The sequence below is a fragment of the Canis aureus genome, chromosome 27, assembly GCF_053574225.1.
Source record: "Canis aureus isolate CA01 chromosome 27, VMU_Caureus_v.1.0, whole genome shotgun sequence".
Taxonomy (NCBI): Eukaryota; Metazoa; Chordata; class Mammalia; order Carnivora; family Canidae; genus Canis; species Canis aureus.
In genome coordinates, this window is record NC_135637.1 from 12,444,259 (window position 1) to 12,457,438 (window position 13,180).

At 45.1% G+C, this 13,180-nt stretch overlaps 1 protein-coding gene and 1 pseudogene across 17 annotated transcripts in view; both read left to right on the forward strand.

Moving 5' to 3' along the window:
- Nucleotides 1–13,180, forward strand: part of CUX2 (cut like homeobox 2) — a 283,562-nt gene that overhangs the window by 164,650 nt on the left and 105,732 nt on the right. The window lies entirely within an intron of this gene.
- On the forward strand, nucleotides 10,500–11,050 carry LOC144299486 (large ribosomal subunit protein eL32 pseudogene; annotated as a pseudogene).

A 13,180-nucleotide genomic window follows, 5' to 3' on the forward strand; every position in this document is an offset into this window, starting at 1 on the left:
AAAAAAAAAATTACTTTAGATGTACTGAATTTAAATCCTCACAAGAAGCAAATGACTACCATATTAGACAGTACAGTTCTGGAAATTCAAGGCCATTGCTCAATATGTCTTAGGTCCTTGATGAATCTCTATGAGGAATGTCTGAGTTCAGCTCTTGTAATCACAGATAGCTGGGATAAGCATGGGCCTCAGGGTTTATAGGTCTGCATCCATCCTGGAATAACATGTCTAGATAGTACTTAGTGCCTCAGAATGGAGAGGAAAGTACTTTCCAGCCCCAGAAGTTGCTCTGGGGATTTTGGTCAAGGTATACTATGGGGTCAGGAAAAGAGCATAGATGGTCCTTAGAACCAGAAGAACCAAGGTTCAAATCCCAGCCCTGTAGCTTTAAACCAAGTCTGTGACCTAACTTCAGTTCCCTCATTTGAAAAATAGGAATGTTAACATCATTTTTGAAGGACTATTATAAGACTCAAAGAATGAATATAAATCCCTTAGCACAGTGTCTATCACTGAGTACATGCAGAAAAAAAATCAGTTTCTGTTATTGTTGTCTTTATATTTTTGTTATTCAACCTGGTCCCCAGGCCTATATAAATGTCATGTAAGTCCTGACTTCACGTCCTCATCCATAAAAGCTAAGATGCTACATTGTTAGTACCGCACAGGCAGTGAGTGACCTTGTACCTAGCACAGAGTAGGTGCTCAAGTGCATGTTTCATGAGTGAATGAATGCCATTGGCTTGTAAGTGAGCAGAATGTAAGCAGTATGAGAGTTCCTTGTGTTGAGGAGAAAAAAAATTTTCTTTTACCTTTCAAGACTTCTGGCTGATACAAGAATCAAATTGACATGAGACAGATTAACAGGGAAAAAACAATCAAGGGTTTAATAACTTCTACATGTCCTTTATACATGGGAAAGACCCTAGAATACTGAGTAACTCCCTGAATGGCCAAAGCCATCACCTTAGATACCATTTTCAGCTAAAGACAAAAGATTCAGGGAGGGGAGGATCTGTTATAAGAGGTGATTCAGTAAAGTAGATGAGCTTGTTATACAGATTTCAGTTCCTGCCTTCTCCACTGATAACAGTTTCTAGAGATGGAGAGTTTTCCCCCTCTTTCTGGTACTGAAAGGGAGACACCCTTACAAATAGAGATTTCCCTAATAAGTCTGAATATCTCTTACAAAAGGGTAATTTCTACCCAGTTTTAGAGCTTCTCTTGTGTCTTCAGTTTCTTTAAAATAATCAGCCTAAAATAATTGATAAGCCAAAGAGGCATATCTTGGGATGGCAAAATCTGTTCTCCTGCACCTGAAAGAAAGTTTGGCTAGACAACATACCAGGTTCAGTGCCAGCAGTGGTCTGTTTTGTGTGAGAGCAGAAATGGCTTTCCCATCAACTCAGCAGGAACAAGACTGCAGTGCAGGCTGGTCTGGAATCACCTGAGAGAGCTTGTCTGTCTGCCAGGCCAAACCCACCTTCTACCACCAGCCCCACAAGTTTGTCTGGGGGAACCCACTAGTTCCATCTCATTAATCCTGAATTTTCTCCCCGCCTTGCTTTGCTTTGCCTTTTCCTCCTAATTCTTCTTGCTCTTCCTTTCCTGCCTCTAGGTCCCAAAGTAAGTTCTTTCCACTCTTATAGAATTGTTTTTTTTTTGTTTTTTTTTTTTTTTTTTTTTTTTATGATAGGCACACAGTGAGAGAGAGAGAGAGGCAGAGACACAGGCAGAGGGAGAAGCAGGCTCCATGCACCGGGAGCCCGACGTGGGACTCGATCCCGGATCTCCAGGATCGCGCCCTGGGCCAAAGGCAGGCGCTAAACCGCTGCGCCACCCAGGGATCCCTGTTGTTTTTGTTTTATTTGTGTGAAACATTTTGTAGTTATCAGAGCCCTTTCATATGTGTTATATTCATTTGAAACACAAGGAAATTCAGTGAGGGAAATACTCATTCAAGAAATGTCTAGGAGTGGGGCACCTGGGTGGCTCAGTTGGTTAAGCATCCAATTCTTGGTTTTAGTTCAGGTCATGGCCTTGGAGTGGTGAGATCAAGCCCCAAGGTGGGTTCTGAGCAGAGTCCATTGGGAATTCTTTCTCTCTTCCTCTCCCTTCCCCTCTGTCTTCCCCCACCCCCTGCTCATGCTAGTGTGCTCTTTCTCAAATAAAATAAATTAATAAAATCTTAGAAAAAAGAAAGAAAGAAAGAAAGAAAGAGAAAGAAAGAAAGAAAGAAAGACTAGATAGATAGATAGATGATAGATAGATAGATAGATAGATAGATAGATAGATAGATAGAGGGATCCCTGGGTGGCGCAGCGGTTTGGCGCCTGCCTTTGGCCCAGGGCGCGATCCTGGAGACCCGGGATCGAATCCCATATCAGGCTCCCGATGCATGGAGCCTGCTTCTCCCTCTGCCTGTGTCTCTGCCTCTCTCTCTCTCTCTCTGTGACTATCATAAGTAAATAAATAAAAAAATTAAAAAAAAAAAAAAGATAGATAGATAGATAGATCGGTCTTAGGGGCACCTGGCTGGCTCAGTTGATGGAGCATGCATGCAACTCTTTGTCTTGAGGTTGGGTTCAAGCACCACATTGGGCATAGAGATTACTTTAAAATCTTTAATAAAAAAAAAGAAAGAAATGTCCATTAAGCTTTGCTTTATGCCAGGCACAGGCCTAGATGCTGAGACTAGAAAACAAGACACACTAAGTCCCTGCCCTCCTGGAGCTTTTAGTCTTAGAGAGGAGGCTGATGCTGGAATATGCAAATAAGCTTATCTTTGCAAAAGATGATGAATACTCTGTGAAAAAGGAGCAAGGAAGGGGTGATCTACTCTGAAATTTGGGGGAGGAGGGGAAGGGATTGCAAATAAAGGGAACAGGCTTTTGCAATTGCCTGAGGTGGGGTAGAGGCTGGTGCATTGGAAAACTCAAAGTGTCTAGAATTGAGGGAGAGATAGCCCCCCACATAAAGCCAGGACCTTGAGCATTGGCTGGACCCTGTAGTCCCCAGTGAGGAGAGTCTGGATTCTAATCTAAGCCCATGGCAAATAAATTATGGAAGAGTTTCAAGCCAGGGAGAGGCAAGAACTGATTCACGTTTGAACAGCTCACTCCAGCTGCTACATGGAAATGGGTTTGTAGCAGGTAAGAGTGAGAGCAGGGAGAGAAGGAAGGAGGCCCCAGAAATAGTCCAAGCGAGGGATGGTGGCAGCTTGGATGAAGGCGGCAGAGGGGGTGGTTATTATTTCTGGACAAGTTAGAGATATTTAAGGTACTTGGCTGGGATTCATTCAGTATTTTTATTCTCTTCATGCTACAGGTGGGGAAACTGAGGCTCAGAGAAGTGCAGTGACTTGCCCAGGTCAGAGCTAACAAGTGCAGCAGGCAAGATTTGAACCCTGGGCTGAATGGCTACTGCAAGCCCAGTGCTCTACATTGCTTCTTGGTACTCTTACTTCTGGGTTGCTTGACTTGATGTCCATCCCCCATCCCTCCAGCTCAAATGATGCTCACAAAGCAGGAGCATCCTCATTTTATAGATCAAGCAGTTGGGGCTCTGGCATTAGGCTTTTCCAGCTAGAGACTAGCAGAATCAGGATTCAAGCCCAGCCCACACTCCTAAGTCTTCATCTAAGCCCAACAGTGGGAAAATCTTTGTGTGTCCTGGGGCCTCTCTAGGCGCTCTAGAAAAAGAAAATAGACAAGATGAGCGAGGAGAAGAGAAAGGATGTCCACAGTCCCTAGTCTAGGTCAGACCAGTCTGTCATTCTGTTTCCTTTTTATCAATAAATACAGTAAAACCCAATTCTGTATAGACTGTGTGTCTGTTGGTAGGGGGAAATTTTGTTATGTCTCATAGTACAGAGATAAAAGGCCTTTCTGGTATGGGGAGAGAACATTTGGAGAGAAGGGTCTTATCAGTATTGTTTTTGGAAAATGGCTTTTGTGGTTTGGGGAAAGAGCAGGACACCCCATCTTGTGGTAAGGGTCTGAGTTTCATCTTAGAACTTTCCTCATCAGATCAGTGCCTGCCTCATATGGGCTTCCCTGTCCATCACTTTACTTAGAGCACTAGGAAAGCAGTAGGGGGTGTAAGGGAGTCCCTGGTCCGTTTCAGGTAATTAAAGCCACCTTGGTGGGAATTTCACATTAATGTTTATAATAAACATTTTAATAAAATATGGGTAGATAAAAAGAGACAATTCCCAAAAAAAAAGTTGTTTTCTTCCACCCCTTTTGTTCTTTCCACTCTGCAAATGGAAGAATTATGCATTAGTACCCTACGCACCTTGGTGTGGACATAAGACTGGAACCCTGAACAGGAAACAGCTAGTTAGGTTGCTTATTGAGGTGTCAGGGCAGTCTCAGATAGGAGATTGAGTTGTGGGGTCATCTGAATAGTAGAGGAGTCTTGCAGGAACCCTCAGGTGATCCTGCCTAGGCAGCCCCCTTCAATCAGGACCTCCTTCCTGGAGGTGGCATCTCAATAAATAAATACCTTTCAATCGTAAAAAGAATAGCCACAGTATATGGAATGCAGCCAAATTAGGGCTGGTCTTCAGGGATGTCCCTGGGAGTCAGGTACACCCACAGAACAGGGTGAGGGGGGCATTTACTTTGAACTCTGGCTCCCTCTTCCCCCTTACCACCCCTACAAAATACTCTTCTTTGAAAATGTTTCCATCTTCACACTTACAAAACTAGACTCCACTAGACATTTACTAACACTAATTCCTCCCATTTGTTTAGGAAGAAATTGCATCTATACATTTCTTCATATCCTCCCAGTAACCCCTCGAGATATCTTGCTTTTATTTAATGAGTTAAACAGTGGGGCAGTGGGAGGTCGCACTTGCCAAAGTTAACCAGCAAATTAAGGGCCAAGCCAGTGCAGGCCCGGGATTCCGAGTATGAGTCGTGTGTGACCGTGCCCAGTTGCCTCCATTTGAGAGCCCTCTCTCTCTGTCTTGCCTTCAACCTCCCAGTTGCTCAGTGGCATCAATTCCTTTCCAGGAAGTCCTGACACTCATCGCCTCTTTCTCTTACCTGTTGCCCCCACTCACTCTCGCCTCCCTGGCAGGTAGCAGGAGTCAGTGTATCTGCTCTCCTGGCTTCCAGGCTCATTCTCCTGCCAATGTGGCTTTCCAGAGTTGCCTGAAGCAAGGGCCCTTCTCTGCTTGAACAGCTTTCTCTGGCTTCCAATTACTTTTGCCTTAATCTCATGGCTTTCTGACCCTAATTTCCAGGAGTCCCTAATATGTTTCCAGGCAGTCATTCACTCCACAGCAGAGCCTGGGTTTTCCACCCTCCACACCTTGGCCCATGGGTCTTCCTCCTCAGATGCCAGCACCCATATTCTATTGCTACAGCTTTCTCCCCACACACTTCTCTTCGGACTCCTGTGCTTTTGCGTGCCTCTCATCTTCCACCACCGAGCTACTCGAGGCTCCTAAAACCCTATCTTGCACACAGCAGGCTCTCTATCAATACTTCCTTCTCCACCTGGGTTGTACACCAGTCATCACCTTAGCCCTGTACATCAGTGAATTTTTCCACAGCTTTCTGAGATGGACTGGTGCGTTAAAAGGAGAGAGAGAGAGACTTTCTTACACACCCAGTCCACCCCCACTTCAAAGGATAGGCTGCTCAGAAAAATGAATTTAAGAAAAGATATTGAAAATGGTACAGACTTTAGAAGTAGTGCCCTGGTTTGGAGAAGAGAGTTTCAGATTTAAGGCCCAGCATTGCTTTTGCCTGACTGTGATGAGTGACATCATCTCTTTAAGACTTGTTTTCCCCAGCTGTCAGAGATGAGATGAACCAAGACATGAAAAGCAACACCATATAATAAGCACTTAGTTCCTGTGATGTGATGAATAATCACCACTGTGGCCCCTAGGAAGTGCCTGGCATTTAGTAGGTGCTCAGTGAACCTTTGATTAAATGAATGAGTGAATGAATGAATGATTACTTGATATGATTCCCCCTTCTTTTTTTTTTTAATTTTTATTTATTTATGATAGTCAGAGAGAGAGAGAGAGGCAGAGACATAGGCAGAGGGAGAAGCAGGCTCCATGCACAGGGGGCCCGACGTGGGATTCAATCCCGGGTCTCCAGGATCGCGCCCTGGGCCAAAGGCAGGCGCCAAACCGCTGCGCCACCCAGGGATCCCCTGATTCCCCCTTCTTAACAGAGGTGGGTGAAGCACACAGAGGGCAGCTGCCTGACCAACTCGCCCAGCTGGACCAGATGTGTTGGCCCTAAGAGAGGAACACCAGGGACCCCTGGCTCCTCACCTGACACCCGCCAGAGTGAGGACTACTTTATTTTCCTGGTGCTGTGAGGTTTTGCATTCTGAGAACTCCGGAATATAAAGCAGCAATCAAGGGCAGGAGGAAGTGATCGGATGTGGCTCCCAGTTCGTGGCGAGATAATTAGGTGTTTGATTGGCATCCTCTCTTAAGGACAGCCACCTCCAGGTCCTGCCTGCTGCAAGAGCTGGCTTGTTTTCCTGCCTGATGTTTAGGGCTATGATGGAGCCCTGAAGGTGGGGCGAAGCACCGAGTGGGGGCAAGTACAGGGGGAAGGAGATTGGGGCCCAGCGTTGGCCATCCCACCTTTCATTTGCTCATTTATTTATACATTCATTTACTCAACAGTATTGAGCACTTACTATAAGCCGAGCATTGGGGATACATCAGTGACCCAAACAGACAAAGTTTGTGTCCTTCTGGATCTGACATTGGAGGGGGGTGGGCAGTGGAAACAGATGGTAAACAAATAAGAGAAGCACCCTCATAAATGTGCTGATAACAAGTGACTTGGAGAAAAGTAAGCAGAAAGAGGGACTGGTGAAGTAGGAAGGAGGTGCTTGTTATTTTGAATAGGATAGTGAATCAGGCCCCTGTGAGAAGGTGATGTAAGAGCCCAGACTAAAGGAGGCAAAGGAAAGATCCATGTGGAATTCTGAAACAAACAAACAAACAAACAAAAACCCAGCATTTTGGGCAGAAGGAACAGCCAGTACAAAGACCCTCTGGCAGGAATGTGCTTGATGTGTTCAGGAGTCAGCAAGGGCCCCATGTGGCTGGAGGAGAGTGAGCAAAACAGAAATAGAAGGAAGTGAGGCTAGAGATGAATCACGTGAAGCTGTGATGTTGCGGTGAGTGCTTTGGTCTTGGCTCCCAGTCAGTGCGAGCATGGAAGAGTTTTGAGCAGAGGAGAAACAGGATATACAAGTTTAGCAGCAACCCTGTGACTTCTAGATGGGGAAGGGAATGAGGGTGACAGGGAGCCCAGTAAGGAGGCTCCTACAGTCACCCAGGCAGGCGATAACAGTAGAGAAAAAGAGAAATGGTTAGATCCAGCTGACAGAATTTGCTGATGAAAACAGTGTCCCCACCCCAGCTCTGGGCCTCAGCCCAGCATCAGGGCATGGAAAGTTGCCATTCCCTTGAGGCCTTAGCATTGGCATTGGCTCCAGCTCAAGCAACACCCTAGGCCCTTGAGCACCCAGCCCTTCCAGGCACTTCCTGCAGCCTGGAGCCTGTGCCAACCACAAGCCTCTCATCCTGCCTGTACCACCAAGAGGGAGTGGATGCTGTGAGTCCATTTAACAGCAGTGAAGCTTAGCAGCAGAGAAGCCAGTGGTCTGCCCAAGCTCTCAGAGCTAGTAAGCAAGAACATCCGAACTTGAACCCACACTGCCTGCCAAATGTCAGTTCTTGGCCTGCCTCCAATGAGAAGCGAATTACCACCTGGATTTTCTGGAAGCCAGAGCTGTGAGGCCTGCTAAGAGGGCCTGATGGACTACAGTTGTAATTGTGTTGCCTTTGTGACCCGTGACCTGTGGCTCTGTGAGGGCAGGATCTGGGTCTGGTTTGTTCCAGGCAACATTGTAGGTGCTTAAATAACAGTTGAGTGTAAGTGGATGGATGGATCGATAGATCGAAGGACAAACAGATGGACAGACAGAATGATTAGGCCCAGCCATGCTCCTGGTCTTCAAGTCACATGAGTCCTTGTTGAGGACAGACAGGTCAGAGAAAGTTTGCCATGTCAGCATCTGGAGGAAAGAATCCAGAAAGACATAAGTTCAAGTCCCCATGATGCCACTTCCCAGCCATATGACCTTGGATGAGTGAGTGGCTTTGTCTCTCTGCAGGTACTATGTGTAAAATGACACCTGCATCACAGACCATTCGTTTGCTCCCCAACAGATGTTTCTAGAGAATCTGCTGCGTGCAAGCACTGTTGGAAGAATTTAAATGAACTTTTGTGTGCCAGTTAGCATGGAGCTAGTATATGTATAGTAAGCCCTCTATGGGGCAGTTATCATATTATTGTTAACACTGCACTGGGAGTTTGCTAAGAAGTGTTGGCAACCTCACCCATACACCCAGGCCTCGAGGTTTGGCCACATTCCCCTTAATGGGCTCTTTGACCCGAATGTGAACTGTCTGTCACCCCAGCCCAGCTGATGGAATGTAGTAAAGCTAGCTTGGCAGGTAACTTTTTCTCTTAGCACCACCCCTTGCTCCTGCCTCAGATAATTGGCCCGATACATCTTGGCATCTGAAATTTACATACGGTGTGGAGAGTGATGGATGGCTCTGGTAACCAGACTGTCTCTCAGCTGCGGCTCAGTTATTCATCTCGGCGGGCTGCGGAGCCATCCATCTTGTTCATGGCAGGCTGGCATGGGCCCTCCATCCCAGGTCATCCTGCAGCCTCCTCCTGGAGCTGGCTTCAGGGGCCCCTCTGCAGGTGCCACTCCCACCATGCCCCATGGCATCTCGTGAAACCCTTCTCCTTAGTGTTTGCCCGAGACTCTGATGGTCAAGCCTTGAATGGCTCCATGGACTGAAGATGCAGAATGAGACCTTTGGCGTGCACAGAGAGGGTCCCACCTTGCTTCTGCTACAAAGGACTTCTCATGCTTCTATCTGCTAAGAGTCATTCATTCACAAATATTGATTGAGTGCCTACTATGCACCTGGCACTGAGCTAGAACCCCCAGCTGCAGCGGTGAACAAGATAGGCAAAACCCTTAGCTTAAGGAACTGACATTCCATTGGAGAGTGTGAACAGTGAAGATCCTAGACATTGTGCCAATTACTTTACCTACTTGGAATCTGGTTCTCACGGGATCTTTATAATAACCCTATGGGTACAAATTTTTATTCCCATTTTACAGACATAGAAGTTAAGGTTGAGTCATTTGTCCAAGGTTACACCACTAGTGAATTCAAAGCCAGAGTTTGGATGCAGGTCTGTGGGCTCTAAATTATATCATTGTTTCCCAGACAAACCAGGCTCTTTCAGAGCTTCTGATACCTAGCATTCTTTCATTCATTCATTCATTCAGTCAGTCATTCATTCATTCATTTCACCAACAAACATTTCTAGAGTGCATGCTATGTATCAGGAACTTTTCTAGGCAGGGAATATATAATATGGAAGAAAGGACCATAAAATCTGTCTTGTTATCATGGAGTTTTCATTGTCACAAATAAAATAAGTAAGTGAAGTACATAGTGTATTTGATATGACACATGTTAAGGAGAATAAAAGTAAACACAGGATCAGGGAGACCAGTTAGGGGGTTATTGTAATAATTTGTTAACTGGGATCAATCTGCCTGGGATGCTTAGCTTCTGTCTGACACACATATCCTTCTGGACCCAGGTCAAATGTTCTCATCTTGGTGACCCTTCCCCCCAGTCACAGGAAGTCACCTTGCTCTCTGTGTTCCCATTGTACTTTCTTTATACTTCTTTTATCATATTTAGGCACACAGTGTTGGAACCAACCTGTCTTCTCCACTACACTGTGAACTCTTCAAGAACAGAGACTGTGTTTGGTGATTTTTGTATACCAGTACCTGGCACTGTACTTCGCACAGAATTGTGGCTCTAGTAATTAGTTGGATAGATGGGGGTGGATGGATGGCTAGATGGATGGATGATTAATTAGATGGATTACATATGGATGAGTGGATAAATGGATGGGTGATTGGATGGATGTGGGATACAGGGTTTCCATCATAGTTTACACCTTACTGGGTACTGGCAGCCCCTGCCCAAGTTGGAACCACACAGTGATTTCATTAGAAGAGGTAGGTAAAACTCTACCCCTCCCTTGCCCCTTCCTTTTCCATACCCCCTCAGAGGCAATACAGAAGATATATTAGGGTTTCATTCCTCTAAGCACACACTGGAGATGATGTCTCAACAAGTTGGCCTATGTCCCCTTTTACCATAATTATTTATGCCCTAGCTTGTCTACTTTGGTTTATGAACTCTGAAAGGATACAGATTATATCTAACTCATTGTTGCCCTCCCCCTTATCTAATGTCTGGCACACTGGAAATATGGATGGATGGATGGACAGGTGAGTAGATGGATGAGGGCACAACATCTCTGGTTAGATCTGTCTACAGTAAAAAGAAAGCAGAGTTCCATGTGTGTGTTTGGGGGAGTTGGTGACTATATTAGAAGTCATAACCGCCCCTCTCTTCCTCGGCGCCGCCTGCGGAGGTGGCAGCCATCGATCGCTGGGCATCATGGCTGACCTCAGACCTCTGGTGAAGCCCAAGATCGTTAAAAAGAGGACCAAGAAGTTCATCCGGCACCAGTCAGACCGATATGTCAAAATTAAGCACAACTGGCGGAAACCCAGAGGCATTGACAATAGGGTACGCAGAAGATTCAGGGCCAAATCTTGATGCCCAACATTGGTTACGGGAGCAACAAGAAAACAAAGCACATGCTGCCCAGTGGCTTCCGGAAGTTCCTAGTCCACAACGTCAAGGAGCTTGAAGTGCTGCTGATGTGCAACAAATCTTACTGTGCAGAGATTGCTCACAATGTATCCTCCAAGAACCTCAAAGCCATTGTGGAAAGAGCAGCCCAGCTGGCCATCAGAGTCACCAATCCCAATGCCAGGCTGCGTAGCGAAGAAAATGAATAAACAGCTTATGTGCGCGTCATATTTGTGTTAATAAAACCATAAAACTACCAAAAAAAAAAAAAAAGAAGAAGTCATAACCACTGCTCATACTGGTTTTCCATGCCTCGCCTGGAATCTCAACCATCACTTCAGCCACATATCCTTATAGGAGATAATGTATATAACAGTACTTAGTATACTCCATGATATTAGCATAAATATACTAATAGGAACTCAGAAACATTAGCTATGAGCTCTTGTTTTCTATAGGGAACTTCTGTCTGTGTAAGATTTCATTTGAAGACAAGGTTCTAGAGCTTTAAAAAATAAAATCTGATATTGTTTTATCATACATTTTCTGATAGGACAAATATCAGAAAGGATTAGGAGGAACACAAAGGAGATGCCTGGACTTGGAAGGGAGGGTCTATGAAGCCTTTCTGGAAGAGGGGACATTGAAGCTGAGACAAAAGGATGAGTAAGATCAGTTACAAAGAAAGAATGGAATCATCTGGACTGAGGGAATGAAGTCTGGAGCCATACAGTTGGGAGACGCTGGTGCATTTGGAAACCTCAAGGAATCTAGTCTGGCTGGGAAGGAAAGGAGGAGAAAGGAAGATGAGAGGGACCATCTGACAGGGACCCAGTAATACCTAAGGTCCTCACTTCCTTAGTCCCCAAACCCCAACAATAACTGCATTCTTTTTAGAAGATGTCTTTTTGGAGTTGGCTTTTGGGGGACATGTATGAGTGTGGGGTTGTCTTGGGAGCTGAGAAGAGTATGAAAATATGATGGGGACCGACATACATGTAACACAACTCAGGTTGTGTCTGATGTTTTTCCTCCTGTGAGAACATAGCATGTAGCCCAAAGTTTTATACGTAGTTGACACTTTAGGATCGGGTGTTAAATTTCAAAAGCAAGTATTCTTGTAAGATTCTCTTTCCCTTCAGCTTGGGAGACACGGTTTAACTGAGAATGTTCAGCCTGCCTCCCTGGAGATAAACAAGTTTTCCTCCCCACCTAAAACCACCTTTCTCCCTCAGGAAATCCAACCTCTTAAACAGTTGTGTAACTTCAGCAGTCTAGACTGTGTTTCAGTTTCCTCATCTTTAAAATGGCAGAATAAAATTGAGTTAATTTTTGTTGAAGTGTGGGACATTGACCAATGGACATGAGATGATTGTAAGCAGCTAATTGACCTGGCTTTAGAGGGATCAACTCATGCCAGGAGGAATACTTATTCCTTTTCAGTACCCTTCCATTTCTTCTCCTTCTAATAAGAGGAAAGTCTGCATGATGCTAACCCTACCTTTAACACCTCTCCAGCACTTGGTAACTGACCTCCTTTTATAACAAAGGCAAACAGCAAGGCTTTGTTTTCATTGTAGTTTATTTCAATGGCTGCCATCTGTTTATGACCTAGGATTCTCTAATGATAAAAAAGTTTGCTTTAAAAATGTACTTATTTAGGTTAAAAATAAGGGGGAGTCATTATGAAGGTCAAGAATAGGCAAACTTAATCTGCGATGCTAGGGTCAGAATAATGGCTACCTTTATTTAGGATGTACTCACAAAGAGGTACAAGGGAGCCTTCTAAAGTGCTAGGAATATGAACTCTATATCTTGATCTGGGCAATGGTTGCAAAGGTGTAAAAATTCAGTCTTAAAATTGAACTTAAACATGTCTCAATTAAAAAGATAGAAATAAGAGTCCAATTAAAAATAAATGTTAAATAGTAATTCATGTGGACTATCCATATGGCAAAATGCATGCCAGAGGGGTATGTGTGGTTGAAGTTTGGACATGATGGACTGGACAACCCCACAGTTTCCTTCTGGTTCATAGATGCCGAGACTCTGAGTGCTTTGGAGATCCTAGGTCTCAAGATTGCCCCACACACTAACAGCATACCCTCTCAGAGTTAGGGGCATTCCCTGGGCAGTTGGCATTTAAGGTGGGGAAGCAGCAGGGCTGTAGATCCCATCTTCCCCAGAAGAGACCTTCCACCCCACCCCAGATTCTTCCTGCTGCTCCTGGTCCTGGGTGCAGCTCAATCCCAGCTTCCTTTTCTCTGTGCATTGGCCTGAGCCTCAGCTGCATCCATCATCTGCTTCAAGCTCATTAAAATTATTTCTTTTTAGTTGCAAATGGGCTGTTTATGATGATCATTATTTGAATGGTCTGCGCCGGGCTCCGGGCTGTCTGTCTGCTGCTGA